We start from the raw sequence: 23,340 nt of genomic DNA, 5'->3' as shown, positions 1-23,340 counted from the left end.
AACATACAAATCTTTTGAATGATCTTACCAAAGTATAGGCACTTCATTAACATTTTCATGTCCAGGGGAATGTAATGCAAATAGTAACGGTGGTCCCACCGCTTCGATCCATACGTCCAGTATTAGAGGTTCGATGTTTTCTATCTGGAGATATTAATTTGAGATTTATTTTTGTCAACTTATAAAAAAGGTATATCTGATTGAAAATTGTGGTTGATTTTTATTAGGTATCTACCAACGAATCACATTATTTTTTAACTTAAATAAAATGTTGTGTGTAATTAAAAACCCAAAACGGGTTCTGCCACAATCTTTTAACATAAAAGATTGTCTGGCAGAAGATATTTTGCTAAAAGGTGTTTATAATATTTGCGTCTTTATGAGCTTTTCTTCAAAAATTGAGAAGATCTATTAATTTTTAAAGCATTGGAAAGCTTAACAATTGTTATTGGCAATTTCTTGGGACTAAAATCTTTTAAATATATGGGTATACGGTCAGAAATACGTCAAGTTCACTCATCATGCGATTTAACAATTCGTAATCTATACTAATCTATACTCATATTATGAAGCTGAAGAGTTTGTGTGTTTGTTAGTTGGTTTGAACGCGCTAATCTCGGGAACTTCTGGTCCGATTTGAAAAATTCTTTCGGTGTTAGATAGCCCATTTATCGAGGAAGGCTATATAATATCATCTCGCTTAGATCAACAGGAGCGGAGCACTGCGGGTAAAACCACTTAGCACAGCTAGTATATAGATATTCAAGGTATTTCATCAAAAATACCAATCAAGAACATAACTCACAACCAACACCCTTTATTAATAGCAATATTTTGCCACAAAATACCTCTCTAGCGCGATAAAACTACAGCTACCCAGCAGGCTATATTTTATCCACACTAAGAGCTTGTTAATGTACCGTGTACACTGTATAGTGTGTACTAGCTCAGTACATCATCTAGTCCGTGTAATGTGTATCCGCCTAATGACTACATAGTGCTTTGCTGGATTATCGTGGGGAAAATTTTAATCGACATTTTTCATTGGAAGTGTATTCGAATTTTTGAGTAGTTGCTACGGAGATGTTAATATGCCAATTAATAAAGGAAAATACCACACAAATTAAGTACTAGTTACCAATTAGCGACTTATAATGAGCTACAAGTAATCCAAATGATAATGTTGAAATGTTTCAGTTTTTTATGACCTAAAAGTGGTATTGTAAAAGTTGTCTACATTACTATTTTTTCATGTTAGTACATTCGTTTGAAGTGTTTCGAAGAACACTTTGAGGAAAAATTAAATTACCTCGAACGATATTTAAACACAAGTATTAAATAAAGCAACACACTCTGTTAAGGGCTAATTTTTCAATCCTTGGTTAAAACTTATTCGTCGAATAACGTATAAAACTACCATTTCAAAATGTATTCTTATATTGCCCGCAATTGACAGTTTACAGGTGACATTTTAATATTATCGTGTAATACTTTATTGGACGGATAAGTTTTAACCAGGGATTGAAAAATCGGCCCTAAGTCACATGAAAGAAAGATATGATGGAAAGACTATTATTGTATTAGATACTCTATGTTGCTAAATTGTAGGTACTCTTCTATATAATATTATGCATAATTTATGTTGAAACCAAATAAAGTTGTCGATTTCGTGTATTATAATATTTTTCTACCAACTACAAACGCAATTATACACGCAATTTGACACAAATTTTGACTCGATGACCACGCCTGGCTCTTTTGACGTCATCTGCCCATTTGTATATTAAAAAGATCTTATTTTCACATGTTACCTGTATCAGAATCTGATCATGGTACAGTCCCCAGCAGTCCGCATAAACGCTGACCGTGACTTCTACTTGACCACACGGCTGTAATATGTCTTTAGACGCACATTCAATGACCACGCCTGGCTCTTTGACGTCATCTGCCCATTTGTCTGTGAAAAATTTTGATTTAAAAACACTTTTATGCAAGACTTGCTGGCTTTTTGTATGGTCGATGCATATGTATATCACAGTGACCACGTACATATAAATGAAAAAATTATTTTCTTTTCTTCAATTAAAAATATATTATGCCGAATTATTGCTCTCGGGGCTCAATGAAAATCGGTGCTGTGACGTTTTTTACGTCACAGCGGTTCACCGAGTGATTTCCCCTTTTAACCTTTTGAACGCCAATGACATCTATAGATGTCATGCGCAATCGTGCCCTGTGCGCCAACGACACCTATACATGCCAAGAAACAGATCATAGATAAATACAAAATAAACATATTAAACCTTTACTTTTACGTGTTTTATTTATACAGTTTATGAACTGAATCCCCATTTATTACATAATTGTACACAGTAAACAAAATTGCCAAGTAGTTATTCAAATATTTGATGACAAAAAATAACTTAATTAATGGCTAAAAAAGCATGTTCTCTCGCGCCAATGACATGTATACGTGCCTACTAGTGATGTAGTGTAATATTCAAGTAACTTCATTAAAATTTCAGCGAAATTACTCTAATTCGCTTAATTTTTGTAATAACTACAAAAAAAATATATAAGCTTAGTCACTGAGAAAAAAGGTAAATACTACATTCTTTGGTATAATACCATATTGTCTATATTGTGGATATTGTTGATTTGAATATTTTCCTTTTCGCCAATCATGCGCATCCCTAGCACAGTATCGATATGCAATCCCTTCTGCGCCATTGACATGAATAGATGTCGGACTGGTGACGTCGTAAGCGCGTGCCGTGTTGTTAAGTGCGGAAAGTTGTAAAAATATTTTATCGAGTAGGTATCTACCAATATTATAATCGCATTTTTTATTATTTTTTATTTTATCGTCACAAACACAATGTATGCGTTCTAGCATAATATTTATTGTCCATGTAATGATAAAAATTCGCTTAGGTCCAAAATGTATAAATATCTCTAAAAATCTGTAGGTACTTACCTATTTAGCAGTTTTCAAAATTTATTACCTAATAAGTCTAATCAGTGCCTTTATTAGAATATTCTTATGATACAAATTGTCGCTATGTCATATCAAAATATGGTAATTGACCTAAATAGGTACCTACATATAATTAGTATTTGTAATAACTCAAGTATTAAACTAAATGATTGGAAAATAAATATGTAGTTTTAATGCAATTCCCTTTATTTAAAGGTAATTATAGTTGTTTTGATATTTACAAATAAACACTCCACAATAATACCTATAGTTCATATAAACTTAATAAATAAACTCGATAAGTTATAATAATATACAGCTACACATCCCTAATCAGAAGCGAGAGATTATAAAAAAAGGATGGTTGCCCGCGCCATTGGCATGTATACATGCCAATGGGGCGTAACTGATAGAGAATAGTGCTGTAACTTGCTGCAATTTTATATGTATTTTTGTATCTCAAAAGGTTGATTTTTTTTGTTGATAGTTGCTATAAATGTGGTCTTAAGTTTTTACAGTAGGAGATGAGGTTAAATAAATATTATTTTTGTGTTATAAGCTGTTTATTCAAATATTCAGACGTGAATTATTATGTTTATCGATAACATTTTGGAATCCCTACTATTTTCAAGGTTATCTCATTGAATTTGTGGCTTGGCGTGGAGGGCACGGCGATGCGTTTTTGCTCTGGCGGTCAAAAGGTTAATGGCATCATGCTTCACAGACTCACACTTCAATGTGTATTTTTAATACCATATACCTAAGTATTGTATAAATTGTTTTCATTATGTACTTGTGAGGCTATGTGCCATTAAATAAACGTTTTCTTTCTTTCTTTCTTTCAAATGGTGAAATAATTTTTGAAATTGGTCTAGTTGTGTTAGAGATTAGCGCATTCAAACAAACAAACTCTTATGCCTTATATTTTTATTAAAACCCAAACCTATTTATTAAAGTCCATGAAATAGAAATTCTTTATTATTAAATTTTGTGGGCGGACAGCATGATGTGTTTTCACGTATCATACATTTAGACTAAGCAGGTGTGAACATTCTGTCATAATCTAAGCCCCGTTTAAAGTCCGCGAAACACTTAATAATAAAGTGTCTGACATGGAGAATATTAATGATCGCTCTATGTTTTAAAAGCGTCACTTTACTTTAACCATGTGTTTTAAAGTATTTTGGACCTTAATAACATTTACCTTAAAGTCTTAAGTATTAATCTTATATGCAAATTAGTCTTCCCGAACTTAATCTTTCCTGAATAATAATGTCGTTATAATAAGATTGAATACATAATTCCTAAAGCTCTATTCCTAGGTATTAAACTAGAGCTTGGACAGCCATAAGTTTATAGGTTTGATCTTGAATGGTTTGATACTATCTTACAACACTATCATTGATCTTGGAAGTTGAGAGAAACATAATGAGTTAAGGTGCTTGAAGCAAGATATTAGGGACCAAATTAAATTGTTGTTAAACTTAATAAGAGACATAGAGACACCTGACACACATACATTTGATATTACTTTGAGAAAGACGAATAATTATTGTTTTAAATTGCATTTCTATTTAGTGTAGAGAATCCCATCAAGCTCAATGAATTCAAATTTATCTAAAGACGCAGTCGTTGCTATAAAAAAACGCTTTCAAATCATTTTTGCCAGAAAGAAGGTACTAAAATATTTAATACACTTCAACAGCAACAGCCTCCTAATATCATCAACTCTGATGGATTACCTTTTTATTAAATTCCTTTAAGTTTCCCTTCTCATTCACTCCAAACGTCAATAAAACTATATAAAACATCGATAGCTTCGAAGCAATTCGCGCCAAATTGTCGACTGCGACTGTCAACGGTCCAAAAGCGGTTTTATGAGGGTACCCGCCATTCCTGTGTCGCTTGAATGGGATGAATTTGCTTTGTATATTTTAATACTGTGATGTTGATTCTTTTGAGATGTAGGCTTTTAGTTGGTTAGTGAGTATATTGTTTATATTGACAAACTTTGTTGGAGTATTATCATCATTTTCATTAGGATTTGGTAAGGATGGATGTATGTGTGTGTGTGTGTGTGTGTATGAATGTTTGTTACTCTTTCACGCAAATACTACTGAACCGATTACAATAAAATTTAGCACACATATAGAGGGTAACCTGGATTAACACATAAGATACCTAGGTTTTATCCCGGAACTAGGCGGATTTTTCTTTGAAAACGTGGGCGAAGCCGCAGGCGAAAAGCCTAGTGGTTTAAATAACGATACTACTACCGCGCTACTTGACATTGCTATAAGCCAATAGATAAACTACGTCCTATTGCTGATTATGAATAATGTAAATTTTCATTTCCTTGATAGTTTACGTCCATAAAATAAGAGTCCATTTAAAAAATGTAATTTTGTGCCTTACAAAATTTTGTTTATTCTTGTTTACATTACTTGGTGTTTAGAATTGAAATTTATGTGGATAAAAGTAAATAAAGAAACTAATTTCGGCTACAAAAGGTCACCGCGTCCACAAAGGTTTCACGCGTGATGCGTTCACAAGCAATAGAGACAAAACTAAGCGGATGTAGGAAATGACTTACTCAAAGGCCAGTGATAACAGTGAAAGAACTATAATTGGACCTTTTCTAGTAAATTTATCTTTGTATTTTCATACGTATAAATAGCAGTTGTTCAAGACTCAGAAGAAGTATATGATGTTATATTTGGCACTTTATTTGAAAAGGGAACAAGTCAATAACTGCGTTAAAAACAACCGACTTCAAACTTGCACTTGCAACATTTACAAATACAGACAAAAATGCTCATAAAATAAAAACTACTGAGCCTATCCGAATAAAATTTTTATGGGACCAATTCGACACCATCCCGCATCGAACAAAAAAAGAATCACGTAAATCGGTTCAGAAACCACGGAGTAATCGGTGTACAGTCACGAGCAATAATATATGCCTAGGGGGCGATGTGCAAAAATATCTGTCACTAGAACAAATTCAATAATATCTGACTGCCCGTATACAGCAAAAATATCTGACATTATTAGGCAGCATAATAAAGTGGCATCAAAATTATATGACGAAAATGTAGAGCAAATAATTGTGACAACCTCTCGAAGCATAAATATGTGACGTTACCTAGGAGGCAATAATATCTGACACAATTTTATATTTCTGTATTGTAAAATATAATTGATTCCTCACAAAAAGCATAAATATGTGACACTAGCTTTCCGCCCGCGGCTTCGCCTGCGTTTTCACAGAAATACCGCATAGTTCCCGTTCACGGCATAAATATGTGACATCAACTAGGTGGCAATAATATCTGACTTTCTGTATTTTGCATCGATTCCTCACAAGAAGCATAAATATGTGACATCAACTAGGAAGCAATAATATCTGACACAATTTCATATTTCTGTATTTTGCGTTGATTCCACACAAAAAGCATAAATATGTGACATCAACTAGGAAGCAATAATATCTGACACAATTTCATATTTCTGTATTTTGTATCGATTCCTCACACAAAGCATAAATATGTGACACCAACTAGGTGGCAATAATATCTGACACAATTTCATATTTCTGTATTTTGCATCGATTCCTCACAAAAAGCATAAATATGTGACATCAACTAGGAAGCAATAATATCTGACACAATTTCATATTTCTGTATTTTGCATCGATTCCTCACAAAAAGCATAAATATGTGACATCAACTAGGAAGCAATAATATCTGACACAATTTCATATTTCTGTATTTTGCTTCGATTCCTCACACAAAGCATAAATATGTGACACCAACTAGGTGGCAATAATATCTGACACAATTTTATATTTCTGTATTTTGCGTTGATTCCACACAAAAAGCATAAACATGTGACATCAACTAGGAAGCAATAATATCTGACACAATTTTATTTTCAATTTAATATTGAATTAATATAAATTAAATAAATTTTATTTTAACTACGTTGTTTTAAAACATGATTACCATATTAATTAATATGTGCCGTCGTTGTATACTACATATTGTATGTCTAGATATTATATCCTACTAGCTTGAAACCCGCGGCTTCGCCCGCGTTTTCAAAGAAAAACACGCATAGTTTCCGTTCCTGTGGGATTTCCAGGATAAAAGCTCTCATAAGCGTTAATCCAAGTTACCTTCTATGTGTGTGCCAAATTCCATTGTTTTGTCTTTTATTTGTGTGAAAGAGTAACAAACATCCTTACATGATATGAACTTTCGCATTTATAATATTAGAAGGATATCATATCATGACAAAATTAAAGTATTCATATACTTATATGAATACCCACTTGGGTAGATCTATTTTATTTGAAGGTTCAGTGTAACCTTCGTGTATTATTTAGAAATTGTTTTGTTATATTTGACGTTAGCGGCGTTTGACACGATTGCTCCGTGTTTCATTTTCATTTACCTATAATATTGCCATTATATTTTTATTGAGTATCGAAAATTATGGCAAGTTATCATATTATCGTAATTTCATTTAAATAAAAAATATTTACAAAATATAATGTGTCTTTTGTCCATATTCTTACCCCAGCAAAATACAAAACACTAATTCAATAAAAAAACGTTTGGCCTTTTTAAAATCCTATCCTATCTTATCCTACTAGTCCTACTATAATCCTACTTCCTATCCTACTAATCTAGTATTATAAATGCGAAAGTTTGTGAAGATGTGTATGTGTGTGTTTGTTACTCTTTCACGCAAATACTACTGAACCGATTACAATAAAATTTAGCAGACATATAAAGGGTAACTTGGGTTAACACATAGGATAGGTTTTATCCCAAAATTCCCACGGGAACAGGAACTATGCGGTATTTCTGTGAAAACGCAGGCGAAGCCGCGGGCGGAAAGCTAGTGTCACATATTTATGCTTTTTGTGAGGAATCAATTATATTTTACAATACAGAAATATAAAATTGTGTCAGATATTATTGCCTCCTAGGTGACGTCACATATTTATGCTTCGAGAGGTTGTCACAATTATTTGCTCTACATTTTCGTCATATAATTTTGATGCCACTTTATTATGCTGCCTACTAATGTCAGATATTTTTGCTGTATACGGGCAGACAGATATTATTGAACCCGTTCTTATGACAGATATTTTTGCTAATCTGCAAATGGTAATATATTTATGCTTCTGACTGTACAGTCACGAGCAATAATATATGCCTAGGGGGCGATGTGCAAAAATATCTGTCACTAGAACAAATTCAATAATATCTGACTGCCCGTATACAGCAAAAATATCTGACATTATTAGGCAGCATAATAAAGTGGCATCAAAATTATATGACGAAAATGTAGAGCAAATAATTGTGACAACCTCTCGAAGCATAAATATGTGACGTTACCTAGGAGGCAATAATATCTGACACAATTTTATATTTCTGTATTGTAAAATATAATTGATTCCTCACAAAAAGCATAAATATGTGACACTAGCTTTCCGCCCGCGGCTTCGCCTGCGTTTTCACAGAAATACCGCATAGTTCCCGTTCACGGCATAAATATGTGACATCAACTAGGTGGCAATAATATCTGACTTTCTGTATTTTGCATCGATTCCTCACAAGAAGCATAAATATGTGACATCAACTAGGAAGCAATAATATCTGACACAATTTCATATTTCTGTATTTTGCGTTGATTCCACACAAAAAGCATAAATATGTGACATCAACTAGGAAGCAATAATATCTGACACAATTTCATATTTCTGTATTTTGTATCGATTCCTCACACAAAGCATAAATATGTGACACCAACTAGGTGGCAATAATATCTGACACAATTTCATATTTCTGTATTTTGCATCGATTCCTCACAAAAAGCATAAATATGTGACATCAACTAGGAAGCAATAATATCTGACACAATTTCATATTTCTGTATTTTGCATCGATTCCTCACAAAAAGCATAAATATGTGACATCAACTAGGAAGCAATAATATCTGACACAATTTCATATTTCTGTATTTTGCTTCGATTCCTCACACAAAGCATAAATATGTGACACCAACTAGGTGGCAATAATATCTGACACAATTTTATATTTCTGTATTTTGCGTTGATTCCACACAAAAAGCATAAACATGTGACATCAACTAGGAAGCAATAATATCTGACACAATTTTATTTTCAATTTAATATTGAATTAATATAAATTAAATAAATTTTATTTTAACTACGTTGTTTTAAAACATGATTACCATATTAATTAATATGTGCCGTCGTTGTATACTACATATTGTATGTCTAGATATTATATCCTACTAGCTTGAAACCCGCGGCTTCGCCCGCGTTTTCAAAGAAAAACACGCATAGTTTCCGTTCCTGTGGGATTTCCAGGATAAAAGCTCTCATAAGCGTTAATCCAAGTTACCTTCTATGTGTGTGCCAAATTCCATTGTTTTGTCTTTTATTTGTGTGAAAGAGTAACAAACATCCTTACATGATATGAACTTTCGCATTTATAATATTAGAAGGATATCATATCATGACAAAATTAAAGTATTCATATACTTATATGAATACCCACTTGGGTAGATCTATTTTATTTGAAGGTTCAGTGTAACCTTCGTGTATTATTTAGAAATTGTTTTGTTATATTTGACGTTAGCGGCGTTTGACACGATTGCTCCGTGTTTCATTTTCATTTACCTATAATATTGCCATTATATTTTTATTGAGTATCGAAAATTATGGCAAGTTATCATATTATCGTAATTTCATTTAAATAAAAAATATTTACAAAATATAATGTGTCTTTTGTCCATATTCTTACCCCAGCAAAATACAAAACACTAATTCAATAAAAAAACGTTTGGCCTTTTTAAAATCCTATCCTATCTTATCCTACTAGTCCTACTATAATCCTACTTCCTATCCTACTAATCTAGTATTATAAATGCGAAAGTTTGTGAAGATGTGTATGTGTGTGTTTGTTACTCTTTCACGCAAATACTACTGAACCGATTACAATAAAATTTAGCAGACATATAAAGGGTAACTTGGGTTAACACATAGGATAGGTTTTATCCCAAAATTCCCACGGGAACAGGAACTATGCGGTATTTCTGTGAAAACGCAGGCGAAGCCGCGGGCGGAAAGCTAGTGTCACATATTTATGCTTTTTGTGAGGAATCAATTATATTTTACAATACAGAAATATAAAATTGTGTCAGATATTATTGCCTCCTAGGTGACGTCACATATTTATGCTTCGAGAGGTTGTCACAATTATTTGCTCTACATTTTCGTCATATAATTTTGATGCCACTTTATTATGCTGCCTACTAATGTCAGATATTTTTGCTGTATACGGGCAGACAGATATTATTGAACCCGTTCTTATGACAGATATTTTTGCTAATCTGCAAATGGTAATATATTTATGCTTCTGACTGTACATACATTAAAAAAAAAAAAACATACCGGCCGAATTGATAACCTCCTCCTTTTTTTGAAGTCGGTTAAAAAATGATATTTTAAGTGGTTTTCTAGTTTCTACAATACGACCTAGGGACTAATTTAAAAGAGTAAAATTTATACAACAGTCACAAAATGATTGAACATATTATTTAGTAATGGACCTACAAAACTTCATGTTTGCACAATCATTTTTTTTTGCTATTGTTAGAAACAAATCCCCAACTGGCAACCCAAACCGAGGGGGTGGTTATAAAAATGAGTTGAACAGCGGATTTGACACTTTTGCATTTGGCTCTCGGACGTTTTGGTTGTGTTTAGTCGTGTTAATTATTATTTTTAGTCGATTATTATTTTATTGTTGAGAAGGTAGACATATAAAATCATTTTGTAAGGAATAAAACCTTTCTAGGTTGAATTTAAAATCCCTAAGACTTTAATAATTGCGTTATTTGATTGATATGATAATTAAAGTAAAATTAAGTTATTAAGCTTCAAATGAACACAAAAATTTATCTTGTCATCAAGTTAGAGGTATTTAGATTACTCAAATATTTCGTCTCTTGATTAAAAGGTAAAATGGTTGAAAATTTTCATCCCGAGAATTGCGTAATAAATAATACCTAAATGTAAGTATATTATTTTCATGCTTAACTAGCTGTGCCGCGCAGTTTTACCACCACAGTTTTAGTTTTAGTGGCTAATTATTCTTTATTTAACTGAAGTTAAAATTATTATTTTCCTTAAATAGAGCAAATTTACAATAGGTACATAACAAAGATCTAATCATTAAAATTTCCACAAAATACATAGAATAAACACACAATTCTATACAATCACAATATTTTCCTTTATTTATTTATTATCTGTATCCAATCTAAGACCAAAGCCAATCAAACAATACCAAAAGATACGATTTGTAAGCGCTCCCGGGTGAATTTGGTAAATGTTGAAACAATAATTGTATTAATGTTCTTGTCTAGACTTAAAGATTTTCGTTGATGTTGTTAATCGAAGTGATTTTGTATCAACTGAACGAATTTATATTTCCTCAAAATATGATTTAATATAGTTTTTATAAAAGATTTGTTATTTAAATTGGTTAACCGTATTCTATGGAAAAGTGATGTGTGTATACGTAGGTATAGTTCTTTGGGAGTCATAATAGCTCGTCATAATATATAATGACGTATATATACAAATAAGACCATGTATGTTAGTCCCTGTAATCTTAATCTTAATACTATTATAAAGGCGAAAGTTTGTATGGATGTATGGATGTATGGATGTTTGTTACTCTTTCACGTAAAAACTACTGAATCGATTACAATGAAATTTAGCACACATGTAGAGGGTAACTTGGATTAACACATAGGATAGGTTTTATCCCGGAAATCCCACGGGAACGGGAACTATGAAGGTTTTCCTTTGAAAACGCGGGCGAAGCCGCGGGCGGAAATCTAGTACTACATAATTATATATTATGGTGTTTTTGAAATCGGTTAATAAGATTAAAACATAGACATGACATACACTATAGTCCTTTTCACCTATGATGATTCCTGTGACACTTCATCGTGTTCCGAATTACGTATTTTATGTTTAAAAAGTCAAAATAATTTTAGTGCATAATATTTTTATTTTATGGCGGCATTATTACCAAAAATATAAAAATGAAACATCTTAAGCTTAAAAATCAAAAACAGTATTGTTTAGTTTAATATAATGAAAAACAAAATAAAATAACACAAAAATATAATACCTACGCAATTCGTGTACATGAAATGGATCGTTGAAAAATCATAGAGTTGGAAAATCATATAATCGGCGCCCATCTTGTGATCGTTTGTCAATCGAGTCAATCGTCTGTACGAGTGCGTCAGCCTTGTATACAAGTTGCATTTTTATATTGATACTTTACGTGGTATTCTGTTATTGTTACTAATTGTTATTGTTGACTTTTTGTTGCTGTTGTTTGCTAAGTTTCCTTAGTTAATTGTTGGCGAAATGCCGAAAAAACTAATTTTGGTACTTTATTCAAATCGATTTCATTTCCATATAAAATATTATCGATTATCGGAAACAATTGATATGATTTCAGTCAAGACATCTCTACACGTGTCAAAAACCGATGTGTCACAGAAATCATCTTAGGTGGAAAGGACTATAATAACTCAATTGTAATATAAAACACACATACAAGCGGGTATAAATAACAGAATATTATATTTGTCAAAATAAACCTTAGTAAACCGAGCACCTTGCTATTGTTCCAGGTGTTAAAGCAAACAATTTCATACTTAATCTTCTTAGTGGTTACGTAATTTAAAGGTCTCTTCATACGGCTTATTCAATAACATACTACGTTCCCTAAATTTAATTACTAAATAGCCTAGTTAAATTAATTTTTTTTAAGCTATTGCATAGCTTCTATCGCGGGCCTTGAGCGCGGGGACCGAATCGAGAAATTCCGTAACGAAAAAACCTCACGCTCCCCACTCCGACGGGCTCGGAGGTGTGGCTTGAAGGCATAGCATGCAATAGCTTTACCGCGGCAGTCCCCGAGTGCCACACGTCTTTTTTTTGAAGTGAAAACTTCTTTAGCGGCGTTGAGCACTTTTTCTGTAATGGGTATAAAATCTTAAACTCGCGTCAGGACACGTGACCTTATCGAAAAAGCGTAAGACGGATGGAGAGTAGACAGCTATCACCTCTCTACTACGCGCGTTTTCACTTCTGCCGGCACTCCCGGAGTGCAACCCGTCTTTTTTTTGTATCTAATTCCTATGATAGTTAATTGTTTACAAAAGGCGTACATTTTGTATGTTCCTTTTTCTGCTTATACTACAAAGTAGGGAAGTTATTATTTTATCATATACTAGCTGCGCTTCGCGGTTTCACCCGCGTGGCTCCTTGGTCTTAGCGAAACTATATATTATAGCCTATAGCCTTCCTCGATAAATGGGCTATCTAACACCGAAAGAATTTCACCGAAGCAAATTTTGCTACTCTTAACAAGACTGTTAAATAAAGACTAACTAAATACTATTACTAGTTTACTCTATCGCTAATGTTTGTATCTTTAAAAGTCTTAAAACATGCTCTTTACCCCACAAGTAAGATAGTAATTAGTAAAAAAATTTCAAATGAAATAAAGTAAGTACGAGTTTATTTGTCTGAGCGTGCTGCTCTCAGAAGTATAAGTTTCATTTTTTGCTTAGAACAGTTTAACTCATGTGATATTCCGCGAAGCACAATTCAGTTTCATGCAGTTATAGTACTTTTACGAAAATGTTCGCAGATTATTTTTTGACAAACCATGTATTCATATAGAACTGATTTTTTTAATCGTGTATCCTTTCGATTTTCGACACCACCCCTTTCATTGCTAAAATATAAAACAATACTATTTAGATTGCCTGACAGAGATCGCTTATAAGCCGGTTAAGGCCGGTTTAACACGGTTCCTTATCCTTTTATTCTATTTTCTGTATTAATAATGTTGATTTGTATCAAAACTGTACACTAGCAACATAATATAATCAGCGAAGTCGGCTGCAAAATTAAGTTCAGTCCTACATTAAATTGAATCAGAATTTGAATCTACTCGAACAAAGATCAAACAACGCCAAGACGGTGACGAATCTCGAGGAAGCGACAATATTGTACTTTGTCTGAATTAATTTCTCGTTTCGGTTTCCTGTTAAACACAGCGCTTCAGATAATCGCTTTATAGTAATACTGATATCTTTAGTTTCATATTATCTGGCCAAATTTGAAGGTTTGTTACTCAATCTTTTTACTTAAAACTAATGTTATTATTAATATAAAATGATTGCATGCCAGTATATATACCTAGTTAACACAAAGAAATAAATAAATGAAAATTTGAATTTTTTTTTTAACTTTGAACTACGCAAAAACCTAAGGAATTTTGATAAAACTTCACAATGTAGCAGAAAAACGTACACTATACAAATGTGCCAGTGACTGCTATGATATCGGGTTAACCCTTGTTGAGAGGCTAGTATATAATAAGCAATCTAGGTTCAAATGACGAATATTACCTGAACAATACCAGTCTGAATTATTTATTTTTCCCTCAATAGCCTGTGATTATTCATAATGCGTGGGCGTGAAAAATGTCCCTGTTTATTATTTCGTCCAGATGTAGGTGTAAAATTTATATCATAAGTCAACGTAAAATGTATTAAAAAGTGCCTTCGCTTACAATATTTAATATTTTTATCTCCATTCTTAGATCTATATTCACGAAAACTGTAGCATGTATAATCCTCTAGTCTTAAAATGAAATCCCGAAATACATGATATGTATAACCTAAAATGGTGGATGCATTTTAAATCTGTTTCATTGTTTCTTTATAATCCACAAGAGAACTCGAAATTTTATATTTTAGTCTTTGAATACGAGTTTGAAGAAAAAAAAATATCTTTTAATAATATTATAAACCTGAAGTTTTTTGCTGTCGAATGCGCTAATCTCATAATCTTCAGGTCCGATTTGAAAAATTATTTTACTGTTTCATAATAAAACGTTAAAATTTTCGTAAAATGTTTTGCAGATGATATCTAGTTCGCATGATGATAATTAGGTATGATATTACGAAAGTAAATGAAATGTGGCTTGCTTTTCCCTCACAAGGGTATACATTTAATTAGTACGAACTAAAATTTTATGCAACAAAAACGTATACGTACGTTCGTAAACGTTATTTACTAGCATAGATTTTATAGTAGTAGTTTTCTATGATAAAGTATACCCGTTTCTATTTGAAGTGAAACTTCTTTATAGGGGTTGGACAAAAATTTAGTGTAACACTTTTGCGTTACGCCGTACGCGTGACATTTTTGCGTTACGCCGTACGCGTGACATTTTTGCGTTACGCCATACTCGTGACATTTTTAAGGTCATAAAGAAGTTTCACTTCTTACGTGTGTACTCTAGTACACGCATACATTTTTTTTTTCTACTAGTTCTTGGATCAAAGTAAAAAACCTTTTTCTAGATGCTTTCGATTATCCGAAAAAAGAAACTATAAACATATTCATACGAACGCTATAGTTTTCAAAAGAGAACCGTATCCACAACTATAGCGATTTTCAAGTAATCAAGTAACAAACAAAACACCTCGACCAAGAACCAATACTGGTTTGACAGCCAATTTATTTAACCTACATAAAATATTTCCCCAACTGTTTGAATAAGGAAATCCTATCGGTTTACGTAGAGCCTTTTCGGTGTCCCGTTTAACAAGCTGACAAATATTTTCTCAACACTCAATAAGTTGAGAAACGTAAGATCACAAGAGTGTTAAGTAAACTGTAAAAGAAAATTTTGGTACAGGATTAAATAATATTTTCTATTAAAAACCACCCTTATCTATCCAAATGATTTCCATTTAAATTATAATAGTAATTATTTATGGAATAAAACAGCTTTTTTAAGTTAGACGAATTAAAATCAATTATGATAAAATAAAATCTAATTACAGTAGGTACACAAATTATATAAATTTTAATCCTTTAAAATGAGTTCTGATAAATTCAAGGATTGTGCAAATATATACCAAGACTATTTGATATTTTATTCACATAAACATCAAACTATTTATTTATAAGTCGAACCTGTAATTGAAGCAAAAACAAAACTAATTATAATATGAAACAGCACTGCTAAAAGCATGAAAAGCAAACAGAAAACAATCACAAAGATCTATTGACACACATCTCAGGAACCTTTTTATAACAACACCTCTGTACTCTCATAAAGGCTCTCTAAATAAATAATAACTATTTGCAGTGCGATACTGCAATGTAGATTTTTCTAGAAACAACCTTGACATAGCTAAATGGATGCACTTTGAGGAACATTTTAATAACGTGTTTTCCAAGTATATTTTTCACTTTTCCCTACGTAGTTTTTCAGAATTCACATGTGAAAATATCATTGTTTTACTTTATAAATAAAAAAGACGTGTGGCACTCGGGGACTGCCGCGGTAAAGCTATTGCATGCTACGCCTTCAAGCCACACCTCCGTGCCCATTGGAGTGGGGAGCGTGAGGTTTTTTCGTTACGGAATTTCTCGATTCGGTTCCCGCGCTTAAAGCCCGCGATAGAAGCTATGCAATAGCTTAATAATTGCATTCTTTTTGTTTTATTAACTCAATACATTCTTTCACTTTTTCACAAATTTCTATTATGACTGAAATACAAAAAAGATATTATATACCTAGTATTATATTTTATGTATACAAAAAAAAAAAAAAAAAACATCTCGCGCAGCCATTTAAATCCTAATCGAACTGTTCAACAAAATACAATACAATCAAAATATTAATTTATATCTACTATTTATATTTACTTTTATACCTTTTTATTATTCAAAATATATACTATCTATTCAAAACCTGTGCATAATCCTATCATTGCTTACATAACATTTGATTCCTCCATAACTGTAACCATAGCATTTCTATTGCAATATCGATACTATTGGTTGATATTGGCTTGCTTTCTTCGATCATATAGAGAAAGGTATATTTTATTCATGGCACGTGCTTTTTATTGTGTATGTATATTTATAACTTTTAAATGGGAGGAAATGGATGATTTCTGTAATCTGTATTGTTAGCTCTACTTTAGAGCTCTACTTTAGAGTTTGCTTATAATTATGAAAGCAATGTTAAGTTGTAAGAAAATGATAATACCATATTAAGAAGAAGCATGCAAGAAAAAACTTGGAGAATTTACTAAAATTCATAAAGGAATAACTCTTTTCTATTTGACTATTGTCTGGCACTCAAATACACACGAAAAGAAAATAGCACAAGCATAGGTAGACATTTTCAAATATTAGTTTTTTTTTCTTAATTTAAACATATATGACATTGACCAATTTTTTCTTCTTTAACTATGTTACTACACATTTTCTAATCTTAAACCGATTAAATATTTAATCAATAATTTAATACAATACAAATGACAATAAAGATCAGCACTATAGCTACTCAATTAAACTGGGATCCCAACTCAAACACGGCTTAAGCGATCGTTAATTGAAATAATATTTGTCATCGAGACGAAATCGATTTCGTGCCTATTTTACAATAACTACTGGACATTTTCCGTTTAAATTTATTACAAATTTAGCTTTATTTCCGCAGCTATGTTTTTTTATTTATTTATTTTGGTAATCCAACAGCTTTACATGTAAATAAATTTTACTGTTTTATAAGTAGGTAACTACAATAAAATGTGTGTGTGTGTGTGTGTGTGCGTGTGTATGTGTGTGCGAGCGTGTAGGTGTTTGCTCGCTTTATCTTATTAAATTACTACTATGGTTTTAAAGCCGCCTCCTTGGTACAGTGGTTGACGCGTGCACGTAGCACCGAGGGGCCCTGGGTTCGATTCCCGGTGGAGACGAAGAAAAAAAAATGTCTGGTAGGACTCAGAAGGCGGATCACCTACTTGTCCCTAAAGAAAATCGATCAGTGAAACAGATGTATAATGCATCTGCCCCTTACCCCTCTAGGGGACATGGGACTTCACTGTATGGTTTTAAAGATCTAAGAATCACGAAGCGAATTTGTTATTATATTTTCATTATATAGTCTCTTACAATGTTTATTACATTTATACATTACCTGGATTCAAAGTTCGTTTATGCACACGCGGCCATCTCCGCACTGCCGTTGATATTTTGGCTAATATCGATGAAACGTTTCGTATGAGAATTGTCCTTGAATGCACTGAAATATAGAAAAAGCTCAATTCCTCGTCACTTGATAGGATAATAAATTTTAATTGTAGATCGAATATTATTTATTGTACATATAAATCAAACGAATTTAGAGCTAGAGCAAACAAAACGTCGTCAAACGTCGTCATTTTTTCGTGACGAAATCTCGTATTCAGTGTTGTTCAGTTCAAAAACATTACGAAGAATCTTTTCGAACGCACTAAGAACAACGAAATAATGCTCTACGCCTGTTTACACTAAAAGAATTTGACATAGTGGGGTAAGAATGAGATTTCGCTCGTTTAATATAATTGCAAGAAAAAAGTTTGATGTTTAGAAAAAGAGCCAAGATTGTGGTTCCCTATCTCTCTCTATTGATAAGTACAAAAATCATCGAAGCAAAATATTACGTTCAATATTTCACGCGATAACTGCACGTGTATGAAAGAATCAATTAATTATAGTAGAGCGAGTTTTCCTGTCTTTCAAGATAAAGGACATGACAATCGAATGTGTGCAATTTTACGCTCTATGCGTCTACGACTTGCTCTTATAATAAATAATTAATCCTACTATTATAATTATTACCCGTGACAGTTTATGAGAATGTATGTTTGTTTAAATAATGTGTGTCTGTATTTAATTTTGGCCTACTAATATAATAAAGGCGAAAGTGTGTATGTATGGATGGGTAGATGTTTATTACTCTTTCACGCAAATACTACCGAACCAATTACAATGAAATTTGGTATGTCGGTAGCTGAAGACCCAGAAAAAGACATAGGCAACTTTTTATCACGTAAATCCCACAGGAACGGGAACTATGCGGCTTTTTCTTTGAAAACGCGAAGCCGCGTGCGGAAATCTAGTACAAATAGATTAGTCTGCATTAGCACATAATATGCACACCCGGGTACCAAACGAGCAAATCCGCGGTAAAAATATAGTTAATACATTCGCTATATACTTCGACCGTTAAAATATCCAACAATTTGATTGCCTATCATACGGATATCCTTTTATAGGTATGTATAAGTGTGGGTCAACTATTTTATCAACCCTTGTCACATACCTTGATGTGAATGCTATGGGATGATAAAAGTTGGACGGAAAAAATTCAGTGTGTGTGAAATTATTATTTATTATCTTCTGTTATTTATACTGGCGAGGTGTTTACGTTTTGTTCAAAATATATTCAAAATATGTTCAAAGTAAAATTACTTTTAATTTATAAATTACTAGTGGTCCGCCCCGGCTTCGCCCGTGGTACATATTTTGTATCCTATGTCCTTCTTCTGGCTCTAAACTACCTCCCTGCCAATTTTCAGCTAAATCGGTTCAGCCGTTCTTGAGTTATAAGTGGAGTGACTAACACGACTTTCTTTTACATATAAATATAGATTTTCAGTTGTGGTACATTGATGATGCTGATTAAGTCAATTACTATGTACCTACGATAGCATGTGGAACGACTACCTATAAAAATATGCCAAATTTTTTGCCTTTGCCCTTTAATGTCGTAAAGATGCCCAAAATTTATTTATCCGATCGCCAAACCCTATTATTATATTTTTTATTTTATTTTTTATAAAAATATTCAGACAGAATATTCAGATGACATATAGTTGAATTCATTATATTGACATTTGATTTAAAACTAAGATTTAAAACTACTCAATCCATTTAAAAATCCTTTCCGACAAAAAGCTTATTTCCTTCATAAAACACCTTCTCCTAAAATGAATTCCAGCGAAACCGGGATACGCAGCTAGTTTTATAAGCAACTTCATTATGTATCTATACAACAGCTCTCTAATGTGTTTGTTCGTCGTCTGATACATTTACTATCGGATATCGATTCTGCAAACATTATTAAGGCGACGCTATTCTCATGGTAAATAGGGGAATAAAATAAATTAGTTTATATATACTTTTATCTTTATCGTAGCAAAACCCCAACATACAGTATTCTCGCAGTAATTTTCGGTTTTTTACAAATTAACTTTTTACAAACAAAAATAATGTTTGAAACAAGCTACTTAGCTACAAGCTGCTTATTGATTACAGACAAAAAGTCAAATATTTTTCGTTATAAAATTGCATCACAGCGAGACATACTTAATTCTGCAAAATTATCAATATTTAACTTAGGTTAAAATGTCGTTCCATATTTATCACAAAGTACTTCATCTTAATAGTATGTACATTTATCTTACATTCCGCAATTTAAAATATAAATAAAACAATCTAAATCTCAATTTACTATAAACAAATCTAACTGACAACCCAAAAACTAATATTTTTAGAAAATCTGTATGTTTATCACTCACCAGTCCGTAGCGGTAAATTCCTAAACTGCAAACAGTAAGGTTCAGTGTGCTCTAGTAGCACTGGCTTCGTTTTGTATGTGCATGGACAAACCCGCGTGAATTTTGGGGGTTCGGTTACTAGGAAAAAAAGTTATAAAAGTATTATTTTTAATAAAAACTTTTTAGGTACCTACTTACTATGTACTATACTTATTTTTGCTTTTATGTATTAGTGAGGCATGCGCATAGTACATAATAATATCTCTAAAATGCTTCGTTTTAATTATATTATTAAAAATTATCTTTCGTAAACATGAAGATGAAAGCATAAAACAGAAAATACATTATTCACACATATTTTCAAGATGCTTAAGGGTAATACATCGCTTAGTATTTATAAGCATTTAAGGCGACGCATCCTCTACCTTCCCTATCATAAAAAACACATAAAATACTTTTTCCCAGATTTAGCGAAATGTACATTCTTCAGTCGGGATATTGGGTTTTTTACGACTTCACTCTATATAATGTCATCATGTTAAATAGCCATAAAAAGGTAGAGAAAGATTGCTTTGTTATTTTAAGCTATTGCCTTCAATACAAAAATACTCATAATGTTATTATAATAGTAATCAAAGTTTACGTAGATGTGGGTAGTTGCATATAATGCAAATGTGGGTGGTCAAATTTTTTTGTTACAAAATTAAGGGCCGATTTTTCAATCCCCAGATAAACAGCTAGATAGACTTTATTCTTCAGTTAACAAAATATTCAATTTTTCAATAGACGAATAGGACTTGTCTATCGAATAACTACGTTATTTGAGGAATACATGTATTTGCCGCTCTAACGACCAGTTAGCGCGCTATTCGACGAATAGGCGTTTGATTTGACAACTGATGCGTCAAATATATAGAGCGTATTGCTCTTTTTATATAATTATTATTTATGATCAATTAAAATCATATTGAAATGGATGTTTTTGATAGGACTGATGACCATGCCATTGAAAATTTGCCGAACGTTCCCTTTTTGTCGTTTCCATCGTAAAAAATATAAATTGAAACAAAAATTTAACCAAAACTTTTCACTCGAATCAAAACAACAATCAACAATCATAGAACACAAGACATAACCTTAAAATGCACTCCCGACGTGAGTCATAGTGACGATTGTTGACAAATTGCAAGAGTTGACTCTATCCCGCTCTAACCTGACTAATTTAATATGTTTGTTTCGCCACTCCGAGAGCAGAGCTGCCAGTGTGGAAATATTTGGTCAGATAGTTATTCGTGGAATAAATCACGATTGAAAAATAGGCGAGCCGTTATGAGTTAGATTAACAATTGAATAAATCTATTCGAGGGGTAGTTATTAGATCACGGGATTGAAAAATCGGCCATAAATAATACTTTTTTCAGTAATCAAACTATAAACTACCGTCTAAATAGAAATAGAGTTGATTTGATTAATGATCTAATATACTTATTAGAACATCAAAATAAATATTAATGTTTATCTCAAATATACTACATATTTAAAATTATTTGTATCACGTATAGATATAAGACATCTAGAGTCTCGTAAAATATTATACGATAGATACTTGTTTCATCTGCCTTTTCTTTAATATAGACCCTAATTCCATTGATTGACACGTCTTCATCACTCAAAAAGGAGAACTTCTCAAGCACATTTCACATAAAGTTTTAAGTAAGTAACTTTTTGAGTCTTACTTTGTCAAATGTCTCTCTTATGACATACAAAGACGAGACATAATCATTTCAAGTTGAATATATTGACATTTTTATTTATAAAATGAATAATAAAAGAGTGTGTGTGCCAAGCACACGTGTCAGAAATGAAACTTTTTTGGCAAGATTCACAGATACCTATCAAAATCTTACTGACTCTATGACATGACGGTATTGCCATGACGCGACCTTGAAATTTTACTCTCAACGCGCCTAAAAAAATTTCACTTCAAAAATAGAAAATAAATAATACCAATATCAACAAAATGTTCTTCTTCCTCTAAATTATCCGTTGGTTTTACTTCTTTCACCGAAGGTATGTACACCATTTTGTACCGGCAATGACAAATATTTTCTGCAAAAAAAGTAAAGAGTTCCTTATAATATGTAATATTCAATAATATAGTAGAGCAATTAAGATAGGAGTATTTTTTTATTTATACGTGAAACATCAGGAACTGTTTTTTCGAATTGAAGAATAATGTTAAATAATATTCTTTGGATAGTCCATCTATCTAGACAGACTTTGCAACATCTCGTTATGATAGGAGCGTTTTAGAAAAATGTTGATAAAACGGGAAAACTACTCCTACGTATTTTTTTTATTATACTTACACTTATATTTTACTACATACACTCTTAAACATTATTGGGTGGAAATAAAAAAATGGAGGAAAATCGTCATAATTTTGTAAAATAGTAGGTAATATATTGGAAGAACGCCAATGCAAAAGCCAAGCGATAAGACTAAATCGGTTCGTAGGTTTGACTAGACCCCGCTACGTGCTACGCGGCATCTACGAAACTGCTACGCGGCTACCGATTTTGGGTAAACGCCAGTATGAAAGCCGCTACGTGGCTACGGAAAAGTAAATCATATTTTATATAATACAGACTGCTAAACTAATTTAGTTCTTATTTTCAACAGTATACGAGTTATTTTAAGTTGAATATGTCTTATATTTATCAAAGTCCGTGATAATATTTTTCAATAACGACTACAAACAGACTGCGGAATTAGAAATAAAATTTCAAGAATTTAATATTGAAACT

At 32.2% G+C, this 23,340-nt stretch overlaps 1 long non-coding RNA gene across 1 annotated transcript; it reads left to right on the top strand.

The window, feature by feature from the left end:
• The first annotated feature begins 6,133 nt into the window (after window positions 1–6,133).
• LOC149903204 (uncharacterized) lies at window positions 6,134–9,096 on the top strand. Its single transcript, XR_016457390.1, has 3 exons — window positions 6,134–6,296; window positions 8,390–8,559; window positions 8,804–9,096. It is a non-coding gene; the product is annotated as an uncharacterized LOC149903204 (long non-coding RNA).
• Window positions 9,097–23,340: the final 14,244 nt, after the last annotated feature.

Source organism: Colias eurytheme, chromosome 13, assembly GCF_061535395.1.
Source record: "Colias eurytheme isolate Ceu_HAF_F1 chromosome 13, ilColEury1 Martin Lab GWU primary, whole genome shotgun sequence".
Lineage (NCBI taxonomy): Eukaryota > Metazoa > Arthropoda > Insecta > Lepidoptera > Pieridae > Colias > Colias eurytheme.
The sequence above is the reverse complement of the archived record's forward strand: the minus strand, read 5'-3'. Positions and strand labels throughout refer to the sequence as shown.